Here is a 17,658-nt window from a genome sequence, read left to right as displayed (position 1 = left end):
CGAAAGCATTTTTTCGGAACAATTAATTCTTTCATTGAAAACCGGGACATCTGGCAACCTTAGACAGTGTTCATAAAAGATTTGAACTGAAAGGAAATGAATCAAAACATATCGAGACTTCCCGGAAAACATATAGCATGTCTCGCCATTGATATGCATCCACATAAATTTTGGAAAGTCGGCGCCGTTGGTTGGATTGCAAACTTAACCTTCATCAATGGCAACGGAGCAACGCTGGGAAAATGGTAAATGTGAATATAACGTTGTTGACGTGAACTGTGTAAAAGAAAGCTTAGAAAAGTGAATACCATACAGTTATCTCATATGTTTCGCATGCTACCACAACAAAGACTTCAAATGGTGGCATGAATTTTTATGGAAATGATATTTTTAGCATATGTGCATGGTCTATATTAGTGTGTCTCATCGTGCAAAAGAAAATGTATAAAATTTACACACAGTCGCATGTTGTTGTTTGTTAATACGTGATTATTTTAATATTACGTACAAACAACTAACACTTGACTCAAATGAGAGAAGTGAACATTTTGTTAAAGAAAAATCTGTATCACAAACGACGTGAATGTGAAGATGAATACGATACTTTTGTCGACTGTAAAAAATGTTTTAAAAAATGTTTAAATGCAAAGTGTGTATCGTAAACGCCTATGATTATTACGAAAATTTAAATGTGTACTGAAAAATCTACAAGCGGTAGTTTATTCATGGTGGTGAAATCTTTTATAAATATATAGTTTATTAATAACCCGACAATGTGGTATAACTTATTTATTCTGAACAAATCTACGAGATAGCGGTTTTGTTCGGAAGCTATTTTAAAAAACGAATCGCGTAATATTGTTCACATTTCATAAATAAATCTTTCATAAGTAGACCTACTCTGACAACATGTTGTAACTCATTTGTTCTAGAAAAAAGGTCCATGAGGGGTATTTTATTCTTCGTGTGAGTTTGTCGGACAATTTTTTCCAAAAAAAAAAAAGGCAATTTTGTTCATATTTCATAAATGAATATTTCAATAATGACTATAGTGTTAAGTAAATTACTTAGTATATATATTCTTAATACCCTACGAAATGGCATAAGTAATGTCATATGAAAAATCCACAAGGAGTACTTTAGTTTTGAGGGTGAGTTTTCTTCGCACAGTTTCCGACAAATGCATTATAATTTAGTTCACATTTCACAAGAAAATGTTAGTTCATATTTCACGTTACCTGCAGCATAATGTGATTTAGTGTAAAGAACAGCAGGGGGAAGTTTAGTGCGGTGGGCCGTAAATTTTATTTATTTATTTTTTGCAGTAGTACACAAATTAAACTTATTTTCACTCAATTTCTTAACTGCCATTGTAGGAATTCGAAAAGCTACATTCTCCCATTTGTTCTGTATTGAACGTATTTCCTTTCCAGAGAACAACGAAATGATGCATGACTAAACTGAAGTAATGAATGAGGGTATGAATTTATATACCTCCACATCCAGTCATTATTAACCGGATGCTCTGAAATTCACTATTTATCCGTCATATTCACAGTAAACCGCACACAAGAAAGCAAACCTGGCGTTAATGGATGATATGGTTATTGGCAAACAAAGCGTTATCATTGCTATTTAGATTCAATGCTCTGGATTTCATGAGTAACCGTATCCTGACAACACCAGTTTTATTCTAAGCCACTTATATGGTTCTCACCCATCTTTTGCACAACTAGTTTGATTTGCCCTCTTTGTAATTGTCATACCTCGGCCAGATCGAAATGAATTTTCCAGACTTTGCAATTTATATAGTTAACACCTTCCCCTTGCATTTTACTTCCCTTGATCTTCTCAGGTTTGTAATTTTAATAGGCTGAGTGAACTTCAAATACGCACTGGAACCAAGATATAAGAACAAAAATTACTTGCAATTGAACCTTGGTCTCTCAATTGACAGGCAGACGTCTTACTGACTACGATACTTCACCTCCTTTCAAGACCTAACTCGTGTGTTTACTTAGAAGATAAAAATTACTACCCTTTGTGGGAATGCCAATGCCTGTACTGTAAGGCGATACTACTTCAATAAAATCACATTGTTCTAGTGGCGGTTTCCCCTCGATTTCCATTACAGCCCTACCTCCACAAAAATCTTGGACAGGAACTTTAAGTAGTTCAACGTTTTACTCGAGATTGAAAATTAAAAATAAGTCACTAACGTTTTGGAACATTTCTCAGATTCACCAATTGCTTTGTCTGAACTTTCAAGCCTTTCTTTCGTGAATAATATGTAAGTTCTCCAGCTGCGTTTAATTGCTATACTACAAAGATACAAAGATTTGCTTTGGGTTTCGATATGTTGCTCGCAGAAGCAATATGCGCCTGTCTACTTGTTGTCTTCAAAATCTCAAGGTAAAATTATATGTGAAGTATTTCTGGTGAAAACAACAAGTAACGCTAGTATCAGGACACTTAAACAACGCGAACAATTTCAACAGAGAAATTGTATCAGAAATATATTTGAAAGAGCAATGTGCCTACGTTACAGGAAATTCACTAATATGAAAATGAAATTTCAGAAGTTCCACCCCGATTCCTTCAAAGGACAGAAATGTTTTCACCGATGATTCTCTGAAATCTGACCGACGTACTACAAGCAGTTTACGAATGTACGCAAATATGAGACCTACAATAATCGATAGACCACACCGACCTGAACAAAATGAGATGATTCAAGATATATTCCAATGCATTGTTTTCGAGAAAATCGTTAAAAAACTATAATTTATGGCGCGAATAGTATGTCGTTCGTTGCCGATAGTAATTATCAGCTTTTATTCTGCTCGAATAGATTGTTCATTTGCGTACTGTATAGGCCCTATATATCTGGTGTAGTAAAATGTAATCCATTATTTTGCCAATAGATGGCTTCAGTGATCTGTATCTCGCGTTGTATAAGTCCGATCGGGTTCAACGAGATGGCGTTCAAACGATGAGATTGCATACTACAAACACTGTTCAGATAGTTGTGATGAGTTGACTCAGTGTTGTCTGAGCGCGAGTCAAAATGGACATTAGCAAAGAGAAAATACGCTATATTTTAGTTTTTCTTCGATAAAGGCGAAAACGGAAGCCAGGCGGCTGCAAATGTGAATAGTGTTTATGGTCCTGATACTGTAACAGCCAATCACGCGCAATTATGGTTTCGTCGATTCCATTCCGGTGATTTTGACGTCAAAGATGCACCACGCACTGGAAGGCCAAGTGTCGAAAATGTCGATAAAATCATGAACATTGTCGCGTCCGACCGTCATGTAAGCACTGTGTCGATTGCCCAAGAGCTAAACACTGCACAAAAAACCGTGTGGAACCATTTGCATAAGGCTGGATACAAAAAGAAGCTTGATGTATGGGTGCCACACGAGTTAACGCAAAAATACCTCATGGAACGAATTTCCATCTGCGAAACAAAATCGACCCATTTCTGAAGCGGTTGGTGACTGGTGATGAAAAGTGGATCACTTACGACAACGTCACGCGAAAACGGTCGTGGTCGAAGCGCAGTGAGCCTGCGCAAACGGCGCCTAAACCAGGATTGACGGCCAGGAAGGTTTTGCTGTGTGTTTGGTGGGATTGGCATAGGGAATTATCTACTATGAGCTGCTCCCCTACGGCCAAACCCTTAACTCGGAACTGTACTGTCAACAATTGTACCGTCTGAAGGCAGCAGTCGCCCAGAAGCGGCCAGCTTTGGCCAATAGGAGAGGCATTGTGTTTCACGAGGACAACGCCAGGCTACACACATCGATAGTGACTCGCCAGAAGCTCCGGGAGCTTGGTTGGGAGGTTCTTATGCATCCACCTTATAGTCCGGACCTGACACTGGGTGACTACCATCTGTTCCTGTTCATGGCGGACACGTTTGCTGGTGAAAAAGTCGCTTCAAGAGAGGCTTGTGAAAATCGACTCTCTCTCTCTCTCTCTCTCTCTCTTTTTTTTTTTCAGTCGGGACAAGGGCTTCTTTGAGAGAGGCATCAGAATATTACCTTCCAAATGGCAACACGTTCACGTTATCGAACAAAACGGCGCATATGTGACTTAAATCGAATCATTCTAACTATCGTAAGTCAAGCCTTCAATGTCATGCCAAAATAATGGATTACTTTTTACTACATCAGATATAAAAGAACGATACTGTTAACTAGAAGAATGTATGTAGTGCAGGGGCGGATCCAGGGGGCCATCGCCCCCCCTCAGAAAAGGAAACTTTTTTTAATTTTATATATATAAATAAAGCCCATCCCAAAGTTTGGAGCCCTTAAAAGTAGCAGTATGACAACCCACCGCCCCTCCCCAGAAGTCGGACCTGGATCCGCCCCTGATCTAGTGTCGATTCCTATTTCAACGGTGACACACATAATCCTAACAATGACACAGACATTCCTAAAGTTACACACATATTACTTGTAATAATCAAAAGAATCAGGTAGAAAGAAAAAATGTGAAAATTATTAAAATGCAATTCCTCGGCATGGTATGGTGGTTAATGTACCGAATTTCCACGAAACAACTAGGATTAGAATCTTATTCACATCAACTATTTTGTCTTTTAATGTTTGGTTTTGCAATCGGGAAAATATCTCAGAACAGTCGAAAACTTAGGCATGCGAGATATCGTGAAATGTTAATGCTAAATTAAAAGTAATAACTTTGCTACCATGTTATGTAAATAAAGGTGTAATGTACATTAACTTTGGAACAAGGTACACAATAAATGGTGACAGGGCCGTACCCAAGGGGGCCATGCTTCCCCCCTCATCAGTTAATGATCTATTTTAAACGAGTAAAAAATTAAACAAACAATGAAATTAGTTTTTCATTGATAGTACAAGTTAGATAAAAACAGTGTGTTGTTAACAGTTTTTTTTTTTTTTTTTTAACATTTTGATTTAACCAAACATTCTGGTCAGCGTTCCAATATTCGTGCTACCTTTTTTTCTTTTTTTTTTAAGCACGAATGCATTTTATGTGAAAGCAAACACCAAAAAAGAAATGGTATTAACGTTGAATGTTCTAATTATAAAATAAATACTAGTTATTAGCCCTCTTTTCCTTGCAATACATTCGCCACAGAGCTACACCGAAGAATAGCATATATAAGAAATTAACACATTCTGTTTTTCTCTCTACCTATCTCAGGCTAATAGAAGACATTCCTAATTTCCCGGGATTTTTATTTTATAGGTATTTATGGACATTACCTGCATCTACGACCTTAAACTTGCGAGGGCCTACTAAAACCTTACATATATTAAAACATGTTAAACAATTTATGTTCATTTGTCACTTGGGGTGCCCGGCCCCCAAGGGACCCCGTAGCTATAGCGCGCCATAGACGCACGCAATTGCATTACCAACATGTATGAAAGGTTTCTTTCATCATGCATACTGAAAGTAGTTTGAGAAATGTGGAGGACGAGGAAACGCGTGCTTTTTCTTTCTGCAATTGCACGACCTTGGCATGCGACGGAGGAGAGACTCACGTGATTTCTTCCGCTGTCGTGATTGGCGGACCTAAATATAAAACAGCCACCTTGCATGAACGAGCCCATACACGGTAAACATGCACGCAGAACGGCAAAAACATCAAACATGTTTTCAGAAGATTTTGAAAACTTTTAACATGAATGAACGAGGCCATACACGATCAACTTGCCTGTGGTTTTATCATTTTTCATACAAGTCGGGCTGTTTCTTCAGGCATGTGTTTACGTGTATGGGCTGCTTATGGGCTTGTAAGCCCGTCATGCATGAGGGGTAACGTCCCTCGCCATGCACACTATTCTGAGAAGGGGTAAAAATTAAGGTAATGGCGAAGGAGAGAAGCGGCCTGGAATCCAACCCGACATTTGCCTGGCGTGAGTGAGGAAAACACAGAAAAAAATCTCAATTGGAATGGCTAACCAGAAAAAGTTGTTACACCTTTTCCACCGAGTGAATCCCTCGGGAATCGTACTTGGGACCACTCGCACAAAAGGCGAGAGCTTATGACAGCCGACTGACGAACTATAATCGAAATTTAAAAGCGTCCCGACTGTTTGTTAAGACAATTGTCACATTTTTTGTACTCTTTCTTCGCTAAAAAAAAATCCATTCTGATTGTCTATATGTACTGCACGTTATTATATATACATACATTAATCTGTTAATTTAAACATTTGTGATTATAGAAAAATAATACTAATAATTATTTTTGAATTTAAAAATCATAATACTTAAGTAGCAGATCTACTGTTAAACACGAAATAAATTAGAAGGTACCCGGAAACGTTATTCATTATTTTATTTCTGAAAATTAAATATCAACAATGGACTTTCGATGTATAAATCCGTGTTCTATGGAGTAACGTTTGAAGATTAGGAAATTCTGTGATTCTGGCATCTAAATACCTAGATTTCGCGCTCGGGGAATTTAATAACTTTTATTTATTTTTATTTATTTTTAACAGACTGGTAGAGGAAGTGTGGTGTTTTTGAGCTTCGCACTTCGTCGGTATTGGAGTGCTTTTGAACTGCACAATAGAGCGGAACGTCCGTTGGTGGTTCAATATATGCGACAAAGCTAGCTTGGGAGGTAGCAATAAATTAAGGAACAAACATGGTGCAGTCTTAAAGTCAGTGACCCTGTCACCCTTCGCGCTCCGAGGGTATCTTTCCTTCACCTCTTTTGTGAGAATGCGAAAAAAGAACTGTCCTCACCAGTGCTATGTTGGAAAGCTAGCGGAGTGCGTGTGTATCTGTACCGGCATGTGTGTTCGCGTCTTTCAGTGCTGAATGCGCGTGTTCATCCCTTTCGGGGAGAAGAGTATTATTATTATTATTATTATTATTATTATTATTATTATTATTATTATTATTATTATTATTATTATTATTATTATTAGTGATGTGTACTCTGAATTTGTTTTCGGGTTAAGTGAAATGAAGCGGAAAGAGAATATACGCAACTTTTTCGTCAAAGAAAGTAAAGAAGCCCTTGAGGATACAACGGTTCATCAACATAAAGTAGCAGAGTCCTCTGTTCATCGCATGAGTACAACTTTTGAAGAAACCAGCAGTGCATCGACAAGCTTTTCCTCTTCGCCTTCATGTGACTCAAATGATATTGGGAATTTCGTTGGCATAAAATTGGATAATTTAGAAAAGCTGAATTTGTTAAAAAAATGTTTGGAAGCCAGATAATCTATATAATTTTCCCTGTGAGGAAGCACAATGATGTAAGCGTTTTTTCCAGAGAAGATGGCTGAAAGACTTTAGTTGGTTGGCCTACTCCCACAAGGAAAGAGGTTTGTTCTGTGCGATTTGTGTTCTGTTTACGGAAAAGAAGGAGGCAGGTCACCAGAGTCTAAGTGCATTCGTGATGAAACCTTTTTACAATTTAAAGAAAGCAATAGAATCCTTCAAACAGCATGAAAGTAACAAAAACCATAGATATGCAGCAGCGAATAGGGTGACAGTATGTGATTTAATTGAGGGGAAAATAGTCAGTATCTATCAACAAATTGAAAGCCAGAAAAAAAGATAAGTACAAGAAAATAGGAAAAACTCGTACCCATCGTGGAAACTATTCGTTTGTGTGGTCAACAGAACCTATTCCTGCGAGGAACACAGGACTGGGGTCGGATTGAATTGTCACCTCCAAAACATAATGATGGCAACTTCAGGAATCTTTTGCGATACCACGTCAAATCTGGAGACACGGTGCTTGAAGAACACTTAAAAAATAGTCCGGAAAACGGCATGTACACTAGTGCTAAAGTGCAAAATGCTTTAACAGATTCGTTTAGACCTTTAACAGTCTAAAATTGTGGACAAAGCAAAACAAAGCAAATATTTCAGTATTCTCGCTGATGAAACAACGGATGTTTCTCAAACAGAACAAATCTCTCTGTGTGTGCAATATGTGGATCTCGATGAGTGTGTGCTTAAAGAAGACTTCCTGTGTTTTGTGCCGGCATATGTGACCGGAAAAGGCTTATCAAAAGAAGACAATGTAAATAGTCTCGGCTTGGATATGAACAATTTAAGGTATTTTTAAAGTCCAAATAGTTTGTGTCTAAAACGGTAGATGGCGCCACCGTCACCAATCTTAACATATACAACTAATAAAATTAAAACAATAAAAATAAAATGAATAATTCAAAAATTAAGCAAAAACCTAGGGAATGTTTACAAAATCTAGGGAATGGTACGTGTCGATTTCACATATTGTTGTTAGTTTCATTGTTAGAGGCCACCATTGTTAAGTAAACAATCAACTTTATCTACCGTACTTTCTACCAGAAACTGACCAAACTGCACACCAATTTAAGATGGAAATATCTAGGGAATGGTACGTGTCGATTTCATATATTGTTGTTAGTTTCATTGTTGAAGACCACCATTGTTAAATAAACAATCAAATTTATCTGCCACACTTTCTACCACAAACTGACCTAACTTGACACACCCATCGGATTACCGCAGAGATACCTAGGGAATGGTACAAGTCGATTTCTCATCTTGTTGTTAGTTTCATTGTTAGAGGCCACCATTGTTAAACAGTCGTTGGATTTCTCCATTGGTAAATAAACAATCAACTTTATCTGCCAAACTATCTACCACAAACTAACCAAACTTTGCACACTCATGAACGATTGAGATACCTATGGAATGGTATGTGTCGATTTCTCATATTATTGTTAGTTTCATTGTTGAAGGCCACCATTGCTAAATAAACATTCCTTGGATTTCTCCATTAATAAATAAATGATCAACTTTGTCTTCCATACATTCTACCACAAACTGAGCAAACTTTTCTCACTCATGAACAACTGAGATATCTATGTAATGGTATGTTTCGATTTCACATATTGTTGTTCTTTCATTGTTGAAGGCACCATTGTTAAATAAACAATCGTTGGATTTCTAAATTGTTACATAAATAGTCAAATTTATCTTACGCACTTTCTACCACAAAATCACCAAATTTGGCACACTCATTTACGATTAGAATATCTATGGAACGGTACGTGTCAACTTCACTTATTGTCGTTAGTTTCATTGTAGAGGCCACCATTGTTAAATAAACAATTGACTTTATCTGCCATATTTTCTACAAGAAACTCACCAAACTTTCACACGCATTTAAGATTCAAATATCTAGGAAATGGTACTTGTCGATTTCAGATATTGATGTTAGTTTCGTTGTTGAAGGCCACCATTTTTAAATAAACAATCAAGTTTATCTGCCACACCTTCTATCATAAACTAGCCAAACTTTGCAGACTCACTTACAATTAAATAATCTATGGAATGGTATGGGTCGATTTTACATATTGTTGTTAATTTGTTAGAGGCCACCATTTTAAGTAAACAATCAACTTTAACGGTAATACGCTCTACCAGAAACTGACCAAATTTTGCACACCCATTTAAATTGAAATATCTAGGGAATGGTACGTGTCCATTTCACATATTGTTGTTAGTTTCATTGTTGAAGCCCATCATTGTTAAATACACAATCGTTGGATTTCTCGATTATAAAATAAACAATCAACATTATCTGCCACATTTTCTACCACAAACTAACCAAACTTGACACACTCACTTACGATTGAGATATCTATGGAATGGTATGTGCCAGTTTTACATATTGTTGTTAGTTTCATTGTTAAAGGCCTCCATTGTTAAGTAAACAATCAACTTTATCTGCCGTACTTTCTACCAGAAACTGACCAAACTTTGCCCACCCATTTAAGATTGAAATATCTAGCGAATGGTACGTGTCTATTTCACATATTGTTGTTAGTTTCATTGTAGAAGGCTACCATTGTTAAACATACAACCAACTTTATCTGTCTTATTTTTTAACACAAACTGACCAAACTTAGCACACCCATCGGATTACCACATATATGTGTAGGGAATGGTATCTGTCTATTTTACATACTGTTGTTAGTTTCATTGTTGAAGGCCACAATTGTTAAATACACAATCGTTGGATTTCTCGATTATAAATAAATAATCAACATTATCTGCCACTTTTTCTACCACAAACTAACCAAACTTGGCACACTCAGTTACGATTAAGATATCTACGAAATGGTGCGTGCCATTTTCACATATTGTTGTTACTTTCATTGCTAGAGGCCACCATTGTTAAGTAAACAATCAATTTTATCTGCCGTACTTTCTACCAGAAACTGACCAAACTTTGCACACCCATTTAGGATTGAAATATCTGGGAAATGGTACGTGTCTATTTCACATATTGTTATTAGTTTCATTGTTGAAGGCCGCAATTTTTAAATAAACAATCAAATTTATCTGCATCACTTTCCACCACAAACTGACCAAACTTGGCACACCCTTCGAATTACCACTGAGATATCTACGGAATGATACTTGACGATCTCACATACTGTTGTTACTTTCATTGTTGGAGGCCACCATTGTCAAATAAACAATCAACTTATCTCCTATACTTTCTACCACAAACTAACCAAACTTGGCACACTCATTTACGATCGAGATATCTTTTTTTATGGAACGGTACGTGTCGATTTCACATATTGTTGTTCTTTCATTGTTGAAGGCCACATTGTTAAATAAACAATCGTTGGGTTTCTTAGTTAAATAAACAATCAACTTTATCTTAGATACTTTCTACCACAAACTAACCAAACTTGGCACACTCATTTACGATTGAGATGTCTATGGAATGGTATGGGTCGATCTCAGATATTGTTATTAGTTTCATTGTTAGAGGCTACCATTCTTAAATAAACAATCAACTTTTTCTGCCAGACGTTCTACAAGAAACTGACCAAATTTTGCACACCCATTTAAGGTTTAAATATCTAGGAAATACTACGTGTCGATTTCACGTGTTGTTGTTAGTTTCATTGTTGAAGAACACCATTGTTAAATAAATAATCGTTGGATTTCTTCATTTTTAAATAAACAATCAACATTATCTGCCATACTTTCTATCAGAAACTGACCAAACTTTGCACACCCATTTAAGATTTAAATATCTAGGGAACGATATGTGTCAATTTCACATATTGTTGTTAGTTTCACTGTTCAAGACCACCATTGTTAAATACACAGTCGTTGGATTTCTAAACTGTTAAATATATAAACAACTTTATCTGCCATACTTTCTACCAGAAACTAACCGAACTTGGCACACTCGTTTACGATTAAGATATCTATCGAATGGTACGTGTCGATTTCACATATTATTGTTACTTTTATTGTTAGAGGAAACTATTATTAAATAATCAATCAACTTTATCTGCCATACGTTTTACCTGAAACTGTCCAAACTTTGCACACTAATTTAAGATTGAAATACCTATGGAATCGTACGTGTCGATTTCACATATTGTTTTTGTTTCATTGTTGAAGACCACCATTGTTAAATAAACAATCGTTGGATTTCTCAATTGTTAAATAAACAATCAAGTTTATTTTACATACTTTCTACCACAAACTAACCAAACTTTGCACACCCATTTAAGATTGAAATATCTAGGTAATGGTACGTGTTGATTTCCTATATTGATGTTAGTTTCATTATTGAAGGCCACCATTGTTAAATAAACAATCAACTTTATCTGCCATAGATTTTATCACAAACTGACCACACTTGGCACACCGATCGGATTACCAGTGAGATATCTAGGGAATGGTACCTGTCGATTTCAGATATTGTTCTTAATTTCATTGTTGGAGGCCACCATTGTTAAATAAACAATCAACTTTATTTGCTATACTTTGTACCAGAAACTGACCAAACTTGGCACACCCATCGGATTACTACTGATATATCTAGGGAATGGTACCTGTCGATTTCAGATATTGTTCTTAGTTTCATTGTTGGATGCCACCATTGTTAAATAAACAATCAACTTTATCTGCCATACTTTCTACCACAAACTAACCAAACTTAGCACACTTATTTACGATTGAGATATCTATGAAATGGTACTTTTCGATTTCACTTATTGCTGTTAGTTTCATTGTTAGAGGCCACCATTGTTAAATAAACAATCAACTGTACCTGTCATACTTTCTACCAGAAACTGACCAAACTTTGCATATCTATGTAAGATTGAAATATCTATCCTATGGCTCATGTCGATTTCACATACTGTTGTCAGTTTCGTTGTAAGAGACTACCATTGTTAAATAAACGATTCACTTTAATTTCCATACTTTTTACCAGAAGCTGACCAAACTTGACATATTTATTTACGATTCAGATATCTAGAGAATGGTACATGCCGATTTCACATATTATTGTTAGTTTCATTGTTGGAGACCTCCATTTTTAAAAAAACAATCAACTTTATGTTCCAAACTTGCTATCAGAAACTGACCAAACGTGGCACACCTGTATGGAATTGAAATATCTATGGAATGGTACATGTCGATTTCACATATTGTAGTTAGTTTCATTGTTGGCGGCCACCATTGTTAAATAAACAATTAACTTTATCTTCCATACTTGATACCAGAAACTGACAACGCTTGGCGTAACTATTTACGTTTGAAATATCTACTGGATGGTATCCTCGTCGCCAAAAGTGCCTTTACATCGCCGTGACAGGTATGTGACAGCGCAGTACTCTAAAGAAGGGATGGTTGCATAAGAATTTGTGATTAATTTTGAAGAGTTTTTATTTTGACTAGGAAAATAAAGTAGGTATAGGGAGTAAAGACACAGATTTGAAGCATCAGTGCACTGTCATCTCTGAAAAGATTCGTATTATTGCCTTATATGTTAAGTTAAACACCACAACATCTGTCACTGATAGCGTAGATCATCTTACTTTTTAAAATTGCCTCTGTAGCCTATTTGTCCATACATTAATCTCCAGACATGATGTATAGAGAGGAGAAAGAAAGAGATACAATATCTGTAAGATTTATGTAATTCACTAAGGGACTATAGGAAACGACTAAGCTAATTACTGCTACTAGCGCTTTTTAATCTTCAGGGATTTACTACATGTTCGCAAAACATTATTCTAAGTCCTAAATCTGTGCGTGAATTATTTCATTCGCCTTTCTGTAATTATTTTAGAATGGAAACTGATTACGCTGAACGTGAAAATGTTTCTCGTAAAGCAAGGGCCGTAATAAATGTAAATAAGGTTCTCATTATTATATAAAACACATAAGTATTTATTCCGTGTATAGAACAATATAATACAGTAACTAAGCAACATCATAATCACTAACGCCCGCAGGATTTTTTTCAACGGGTGGAGGGGAAGTCCGATATAGAATGTTTCGTTTTATTCCCTATATATATTAACAGTCATAACATTTATCATTGATAGCGTATATCGTCATTCGCCACTGTAGCCTATTAGTCAGAACATTCATCTCCAGACATGATGTCGAGAGAATAGAAAGAAATAGACATGAACAGTGGTGTAACTAATTTTACTGCGCCCTGGATCGATCGATCATCGATTTACTCATACTCCCCCAGCACCCTCTGCCACAGGTATTTCAGCTGCTGCGTTATATATATGGTTCCATGTCAGAAGGGCCAAACAAAAGGGCAAAGACAGAAAGACCCGAGTCAAAAGGGCCCTGCGTCAAATGGGCCCGGGTCGAAATGCCCCCCTCGCTACAAAAGGGCCCGAGTCAAAAGATCTGCGCAACAAAAGGGCTCGGGTCAAAAGGGCCCGAATCAAAACGACCCTCATAAAAAGGACCCGGGTCGAAAGGTCTCCGCAACAAAAGGGCCCGAGTCAAAAGGCCTCGAATCAAAACGACCCTCATAAAAAAGCCCGAGTCAAAAGGGACTCCACTACAAAAGAGCCAGAGTCAAACGACCCTACGTCAAAACGGACCGAGTCAAAAGTGGCCGAATCAAAACGCCCCTCATAAAAAAGCTATAGTCAAAAGGAGCCCACGAGAAAAGGATCCGAGTCAAAGGTCCTGCGTCAAATGAGCCCGGGTCAAAGGGGCTTTGCCACAAAAGGGTCCGTGTGAAAACGACCCCACATCAAAACGACCCCGGGTCAAATAAAGCCGGAGTCAAACGGGCCCGCGTCGAAAGGGCCCGGGTTGAAATATTTCCTCAACAAACGGGCCCGAGACAGAAGGCCCGAATCAAAACGCCCCTCATCAAAAGGGCCCGGGTCGGAATGTCTCCGCAACAAAAGGGCCTGAGAATCGTTTGTTAACACAACGCAAAAATTTGAGATTTAGATAGCGATAATAAACATAACAATTATAATGATGTCTGCAGAATTTTTGTGTATACTGGTACGGAATGACAACCAACGTCAGTAATAGAGGCGACTCTTGAGGGAAGTGACATTGGTAAAAATTAACATTTTACGAACGCAATCCACAAGAAGCTAACTGCACAAATGTATGATGGAATTTCATTTACGGTGGAAAACATTAACGGTCTCAAAACAAAAGATCAAACAAAACTAGTGATGAGCGCAAGAGTCTTGGTCTTGCAGATTTTGCAAGAGTCTTGCATGCAAGACCAAGACCAGGAATCCCGATGCAAGACCAAGACCAAGACCAAGGGGTGCAAGACCAAGACCAAGACCACACCTGCAAGACCAAGACCAAGACCAAGACTCTTGCGCAAGAGTCTTGCACAAGTACCGTTTCGGTGGTAGAGCAGTCACATGTGGTTATACGGGTCCCTGGTTGGATTCTAGCATGCGCCATGGAAAGTTTTTAGTGGGCAAGCACCGTGTGCGTGGGTTTCCTCGGTAGAGACCTGCATGGGCCGGGCCTTGCCGAGACCCGAAGCCCGGCCCTGCCCGCGGGCCGGGCTTGGGCGGGCCGATTCTATTATTTCTTTGGGTCGGGCCGGGCTTGGCGGTCCGACACTGATTTCTTTTCAGGTCGGGCCGGGCTGGGGCCGATTAATTGCAATTCTTTAACCCTTGAGAAGTCGCGCTGAAAAAGTAACGCGAGTAGTCGCGCGCGGTCAAATGGAACGAACGAACATAATGTGCTGCAAAAATCGTTTTAAACAGTTTTCTTGTATTAGAAACGTAATTTTGTATATTTTCTGATTAAGAGGGAATAACATTTTTATTATTATAATAAGTTTTACAGTAATAACTATTAGAGAAACCTACAACTAGACATGTTATTTTTTTATTTCTCATTTGGAATAAAATGTTTTTGTCGTTACATATTTCTTTAGATAGATAGCTACGCACTGGTTTTATTGAAAATTCTAAACCTGATGATGATCTTTTGTTTTTGTCAACTTTGGTTCGTCTAAAATTAGAAATGCAATAGTAAATTAGTTAAAAATATACTATATAAACATAACAGTAAAACAAAGCTTCACAGCGCATTTTACATTGAATTAGAGCTCAGTCGTAGCTAAGCGGTTAGCATACACGCCTTTGGCGTGGGACTGCCGGCTCGATTCCCGGTGGGACCTCATGTGGTTCGGATCCTTCGTTAAGCAGTAGGTCCACGTCTTACATAGCCTTGATGCTGAAAAGGGCGCTAAATTGAAATCAAATCAAATTTACATTGAATTATTTTAAGGTCCTGTTATTTTGAACCTTCACCTATACAGCACTACATTGAATTATTTTAGGTTATCTTCAAATTTACACTGTTCTACACTTTGTCGTCGCTTATTTCGTCCCCTCTTGCTCTGACTACATTCGGGGAATCGCTGGCCATTTCTGGGTTTAAGGTCTTCAGATTCGCTCGCCGACTCCTCACTTGACCTTTCGTGTTCACTCATATATATATAAATATTTGTTATGATCTTCCTCAGACAAAGCTTCCACGAGATCATGTCGGCTGATTTATCCAAATAGTCAATCCCTAACATTTCCCTCCGTTGTTTTAAGCTGTTCAGTTCTAATTTGCTCTTTTCTCATACTTGGTATCAGTTTGTTAACTCTGTCGACCTCTCTTTCGTCCATTAAAATAATATTTATGTTTATAAAGCTTAAAACATCTCCAAAGCAAAGGTCACGTGCAGAGCGAAACACTGAGAAAAAACATTACCCGGTTAGTCGCGCGCGGTGGAAAGCACCGCAGAATCACTAAACAATCACTAGTACTTAAACTAAACAACGGATAACGGAGTGATTGAGCAGGAATGTTTGGGAAGGTGAGGGGCAAGATTAGCTAGACGGAGAAGTCTGTCGGACAAACAGAATAGACACACGATCGAAAATAATTTCCCTGTGGTGCTTTTGACCGCGGCGCGACTACTCGAGGGTTAATAATTATTGACATTCGTTAAACGATAATTAGAATAAAGGCAAACGTTGAAGAAGTGTGCCCGTGAAAAATGTTGTAAAATGAAACTTCGAAAATTTATCGGGCCCGGGCCGGACTTGGGCCAAGAATTTAAAAAAAAACTTATAGGGCCGGGCCGGGCTCGGGCCGAAAATCTCCAAAACGTTTCGGGTCCGGGCTGGTCCGCGCCTACGTACATTCGGGCTGGATTGGGCTCGGGCCGAAAACTTCGGCCCGTGCAGGTCTCTATTTCTCGGTGTTTTGATGTTCCCTCCTACTTTCTTCAATCCACTATTTCATTCATTTCTCATGAATACCGTCTCCGTTTGCCCCGATGCATAATCGTGGGACGTTAAACTAGATATTTCGTTTCGTTCTAAAACATATTAGTGGTGTTTTTCTTCCAAAACTAAAGTGAAATGTAGTATTAAACATTGGTGATACCGTACACCATAGGTGTCGACTACATGGGTATGGCCTTGGCTCCCAGACTCAAGCATCCGTTGGGAATTTTTAATGTGTGCTCATAAAATTAATATCGAAATAACATTTTCATGACATTGAAAAAACTTAATACATGTAACCGCAAGTTTGATTTCATGGGCGGATACTTATACGTTGAATAATTGTTTATCAATATAACTTTTAGCATCCTTAGGTATACGACACATCGAGGGTTGAGCGATATAACATTATCCTACAACAATAAATCTATGTCATAAAATTGAAAGTGACTATTTTTGTGACTCCTAGTCTCTTGAACCACCCAACCGATCTCGATCAAATTTTCAACACAGATGGAGTTTGAGCCTGGGAGTGTTTTCATCATTTCACTTTGACGGTAAGCTTAGGAGAGGGGAGAAGGGGGAGTTATATAATAATAAATAAAACTTAACAACTTCAACCAAACGAGTAATCTCGATCAAATTTTTAACATAGATGAAGTTCAAGCCTGGAATGTTATATGTCAGTTCACTTTGATGGTAGAACCTAGGGGGAGAAGAGCGAAAGAATATATATATATATATATATATATATATATATATATATATATATATATATATATATATATATATATATAACTTAATAACTCTTGAACCACCTGACCGAACTCGATCTTATTTTAAGATAGATGAGGATCGGGCCTAATATGGTTTCTGTCATATCACTTTGATCTTGAAGTTTAGGGGAGAGGGAGAGGAAAGATATTTAAAAATGATGGAAAATGACCGACATTGAAATGGAATCTATAGTTTTGGGGACCGCTAAGGTAAACAATGATACTTTCGGTGCTGTTTAAATCAAAATTCAGCCCCGTAGCTTGGCGGAGGGGAGGGAGATATATAA

This window comes from Thermobia domestica, chromosome 8 (genome assembly GCF_964235325.1).
Source record: "Thermobia domestica chromosome 8, izTheDome1.hap1.1, whole genome shotgun sequence".
Lineage (NCBI taxonomy): Eukaryota > Metazoa > Arthropoda > Insecta > Zygentoma > Lepismatidae > Thermobia > Thermobia domestica.
The sequence above is the reverse complement of the archived record's forward strand: the minus strand, read 5'-3'. Positions refer to the sequence as shown.